This window comes from Empidonax traillii, unplaced genomic scaffold, assembly GCF_003031625.1.
Source record: "Empidonax traillii isolate 1590-97213 ecotype Southwest subspecies unplaced genomic scaffold, ASM303162v1 scaffold1951:size69954, whole genome shotgun sequence".
Taxonomy (NCBI): domain Eukaryota; kingdom Metazoa; phylum Chordata; class Aves; order Passeriformes; family Tyrannidae; genus Empidonax; species Empidonax traillii.
This window is the reverse complement of record NW_020957144.1, coordinates 32,229-37,683: the sequence shown is the minus strand read 5'-3', so window position 1 is coordinate 37,683 and position 5,455 is coordinate 32,229.

Below are 5,455 nucleotides of genomic sequence, written 5' to 3'. Positions count from 1 at the left end.
AGTAAGGGGGGGAAAACCACTGTAGAAAATAAAAACTTTCAGGCCTAATTTCTACAGAAGTCATGTTTATTCTGGAGTAAAATCTACTCCATGCTTGGCATATTCCATAATTTAAAGGCAGAGCCCTACTCTGAGCTGACCACTCGAAAAATGAACTTGCAGTATATATAAGACAAGATTAAAGGTATACAGGCATTTTAGATTATTGAATTTACCCTTAAATATAACCTGTTAAACACTGTCTTTCCCGTGGAGCTTGTTGTTTTCCAAGCTTCCATCAGATGCTAATTAGGGCTTGTCAATCATTTAGACTCCCGGAAAAATCCGAACGAGACAGAAGAAACTGTTGGAGTCTTTCAGAAATAAACACCCATGGCTTGAACTCTTGAAGGGCTGGACTTTGCCCATCAGAATTCCTGCTAAAGGATTTGTCTGCTGACATTTCCACGAGGAGGTGGCATTTGTTTTTTTGGGGAGGTGGATTTGGTGTCGTGTTTTCTTTGCAGTGTGGCACGTAAAGGTCATTTCTGCAGAGCAGGGAGCATTTGTAAACTTCCCGAGGAAGAGATTCTGAGCAGGAAGCATCCACTGAATAATAAGTATGTTGCTTTTCTATAAGTTGAAGGTTTTTTTTTCTCACACAATCCTTTCCCCCCCCCCCCCTCCCTTTATTGTTTTCTTCTGCTGTCCTTCTGTGAATCTTGCAGCAGTAAAATGATACCAACAAAAGCGTTTCTGCATTGTGGTGCTGAAGTGTTTCTTAAAAAAAACCCAAAACAAGCAGATATGTCATAACTGGGAAATGACAATTTAATTTTGGCTGTGAAAAGCCCTTGATTTGGACGGTTTGCCCAGAGAAGCTGTGGCTGCCCCATCCCTGGAAGTGTCCAAGGCCCTGCTGGATGGGGCTTGGAGCAACCTGGGCTGGTGGAAGATGTCCCTGCCCATGGCAGGTGGGTGGAATGAGATGATCTTTAAGCTCCCTCCCACCCCAACCCATTCCATGATCCCATGATTCCGTGATTATTTCCATTACCCACGAGGCTCTGCCTCAATGCCACGGTGCAAATGCTGAGTGCTTTAGCCAAGGGAAAATTGAATTCTATCCCTCCTGCACTCCTCAGATGTCTTCTCTCAGGGTATGAAGGTTGGGTTTGAGCCTTTGGATTCTGACTCAGCAGGTGAACCTTCCAGCCCCAGTTCTGTTCACATCCAGAGGCACTGGGAGCCAGGGGCTGGCTCTCCCAGATAAACCCTTGGACCAAAATCCCCTTTTCCTGGGAGCAAGAATTACTGCCCTGTTCTCTGCCCTGTTCCAGGGCCTGAGAAAGGGAGAGGAGGAGGAGAAACAGAGACAGCAACACTCTGGATCATCCCTGACTTGATTCAGACACCCAATCCATTCTAGACATCCCTGAGCTTCCCAGCTGGATCCAGAAACCTGGTGGCACTACAGATGACCCTGTTAAAATTTGCATTCCAGTTTAATTGCTTCACCTGTGTTTTTAAATTGGGATTATCTTGATGTGATAATCCATAAAATCTTATGGATACCGGGGGACTACAGGATAAAAGGTCAATACAGAAGGTCAGCAGCAGCAATAGATCCTGAAAAGTTATTGAACTCATCTTAAGGTCTCAGCTTGTTCCTGAATCGTGTCATGATGTGACCTCCATTCATTAATTAATTATATCGACTGGGTTTTTAATTACTGTCATGGGGATGTAAATGCCTCGCTTACAAGTAGGTATCTGCCTTTATTGCCTAAATGTAGGTACCTGAATCTGCAGCTGAGTCTCCACCAGGGAATATTTCTCCTTCCTTCCTCTCTCTTCCTAGATGATGGAATAACCTGAGCTGTGGCAGCTACTCGATTAAATTCACACTGAAACAGGTCCTTATGTTACTTTTGCCTTTCCAGGTTCATCTTGTAAGGATCTGGTGCATTTCAGGCCTGAGCTGAGAATTCCAAAAATCCCCCCTTTAAAGTTCTGACTTAGAACAGACCTGGAAAAACACAAAAATATTCCTGGCATACAGATAAAAAAAGACTAAAAGACCTGAATTATTTATTCACTTATGCCTTTGATTGTATTTCCAAAGAAATAACAGAGCAAATGCCAGCCAAGGACAAACAGGGTTTTTTTTTAGCACGCTTTGGGTTCCTGCAGATACCTGGTGGCCACAGACAGAAAAGATCATTTATATCTCAGATTCTGAACCCCTGGAAGAGGTGTTGGAGATATTTTTCCTGATTAGCACAACCCTGTCTAGGTGGGACTGAGAACACAAAGTGTGTACAACTCCCCATCCCCAAAATATGCACCATTTTTTAGCCACTTTTATGAACTTTTGGCTTTTGAGAGAGTCCAGAAAATCAGGTGTTGCAGGAAAAAGAACCATTTAGTACCAGCCTAATTGCAGATAAATCACAGTTCCTGAGACCAGGCTGTGGAGGAACAAATCACAGTTCCATGAGTAAAGCTGAAAATAGCTGCTCACTGGCTGGAAAATCATTCCTGATCAGAGAAGGCACACAAATTATGGACTCCACAAAAAAAAATATATATATATATTTTTTTTTTTTTATAACTAAAGGTGACCATTCAAATATGGAAGGAATCAGGTAGGAGTAATCTAGTTATTATTTCCAGCTGGCTCACATGTGATCTGTATTCTTTCCAATAATTCTTTTAATGCTTTTTTAACAGTGTCCACAATACAATATAATTAACAGCAGGTATTTATCTGACATCACAGCAGCTTCAGTGCTTTTACCCAAAAGGCATCATTTAAGAGGCATCAGAACTCTTGCAAACTGCATTTAAGTCAGATTATTACACAGTGAATGAACAGAAAGAAGGAATGAGTAGAGGAGGCAGGTAATGAATTTACAGCAATAAAGGTTATTCATCTGTGGAATGAAATATAAACAGGCCACATGAATGGGAGGGTTGGTCATTTCCAAAGGCTTAAATGAGAAATCAATCCATTGTTCCACTGAGCTGTTCTCAACCTGGTTTTTTTTTTATTTTTTGGCATTAGTCAGTTTTGTTAAGTGATTAAAAAAAAATAAAAGTTGAAACCTTCCAGCAATTTGTTTGAATTATTTCTGTTGCTGCTGCCTTGGAAACACGTTTCAAGATACCCTCATCTTGGAGGATTCATATCAAGAAATACTTTTTTTGCGCTTATTTTCGGTTGTGAAAGCAGATTGAACCAGATGAGTGGTTCAGGTTACAGAAAGTAATCAAAGTTGCCAGAAAGCCCTTTTAGAAGGTGGATTATATTTGCTGTGATACGTGAGCACATTATACAATAACACAGAACTCCGAAGTTTTTATTATACTAGGGGGAAAAAAATCAATCTTCTAAAATAAAGTCATTATAAAAAAAATGAGTTGCCTCTGATTCTCTTCTCCCACGAAGCATCCCCAGCCCAGGATGCCTCATCTGCTCCAGGTTTGGTTGGGATTTTTTGTTGGTTTGGGTTGGTTTAAATGTTCCCCAGAGACCTCTGGCAGAAGTGGAGCAACCCCTGGAAATATTCCAACCACTTAAGTCACTCTGGTCAACACCCAGGAATCACTCCCACTGCTAATGCACTTCAGCTGATGGATGACAAGCTGAGTGAAGGTAGATTTAGATGGGATATTAGGAAGGAATTCTTCCCAGTGAAGATGGTGAGCCATTGGCACAGGTTGCCCAGAGAAGCTGTGGCTGCCCCTGGATCCCTGGAAGTGTCCAAGGCCAGGTTGGAGCAACCTGCACTAGTGGAAGGTGTCCCTGCCCATGGCAGGGGGTTGGAATGATGAGATTTTTTAAGGTCCTTTCCAGCCCAAACCGTTCTGGGGGTCTCTGGTAACTCATTGCACTGCTGGCACTTGATTTTGGGCTTTGCACTGAAGCAAAAAAATTTCTTCAGTGAGTGGGGCAGATGGATCTTGTGCAAATACAAACCATACCCAAACCCCACACATGTGGAGCTCTGCAGTTTGAAGCAATTGAAATGTGTGAGGGTCTTGTGTGCAGAGATGTCATCTGGGTCACCACGAAGGGTGAAAACTAAAGCAGAATGAACATCTGCAAAAAATGCTGCACAGAAATGCTCCTGTAAAAAAAACCAGCACCTCCTGTCTAAAAGTATTTCATGTTTTCACTATTTTCAAATAAAAAACAGAGAAGAGGAGGCTCAGGGGAGGCTCAGCACTCTCTGCAACTCCCTGACAGGAGGGGGAGCCGGGTGGGGGTCGGTCTCTTCTCCCAGGAACCAGCAGTAGGACAAGAGGGCTCGGTCTGGAGCTGTGCCAGAGGAGTTTTGGGTTGGATTTTAGTGAGAAATTCTTTACCAAGAAAGTGATTGAGCACTGGAATGGACTACCCAGGTGGAGCCACCGTCCCTGGAGGTGTTTGGAAGAGACTGGATGTGGCACTCAGTGCCATGGTCAAGCAGATAAAAGGTGGTTGGACTGGATGATCTCAGAGATCTTTTCCAACCTGGTTGATTCTGTGATTTTGTGGGGAAAAAAAAAAAAAAAAAAAAAAAAAAGCAATGAGAGCACACTTCTAATTTTAAGTTTCATCAAGACATGAGCATCAACTTGATCTGCTCAAAGCACAGATGAGATATCAGAAGCTGCCCGAATCAGGAAGAGATGGGACCAGTTTCTACAAACTGTGGATGGAGGCAACAGTTGAAAAGAGATGGGAAGAGCAGCCACCCTATTATATTAGTTGTTAATTTGTGCTGCTTATATTAGTTGTTGTGATTAGGAGAAGGAAGAGAGAGAATGGAGATGAGAGAAATGATTTTTGCCTTTGAGGAGCAAAACTTATCCCAGATCCTGTTGCAGGGTTTGCACTGAATTTGTGGAGCTCTAATTGTGCCTCTATCACAAGAGATGAGGGGGAAATGAATGCTGCTGGTTGAATGTAACGGGGGGGAAAAAAAGATGTGATGGAAGATCATAATTTCACAAAATGCAAAAAGGGAGAATTCACTAGAGCTCATTGTTTTATCTTATTATTTTTTTAAAAAATGATGCTACTACATTAGTAAGGACATCTGGTCTCATTTCTAAAATAATGTATAGAATAGGATGTTTCAGTTGAAAGATGATCATCTAGTACAACTGCTTGATCAGTTCTGGGTGTTTCTTCCCCTTTTAAAAAGAATACAGAATTATGGTTTGCTAAATCCTGAGAATCTCTGTATAAATTGAAAGTACCTCAAGTAAAACATGATTATACTGCAAAAACAAACAAACAAACAAAACCACAAAAAAACGCCTACCAAAACCAAACAAAAAACCCCACCACGTTTTTGGTGCCCAAAAGTATTATTTGCATTAAATTCTAGTTGTTTATTGCAACAGGTCCATAGAATTATGTCCATTCTACTTAAAATAAAGCGCAAAAAACTTCCCCATAAACCAGATCCTCAGTTTCTTGGTT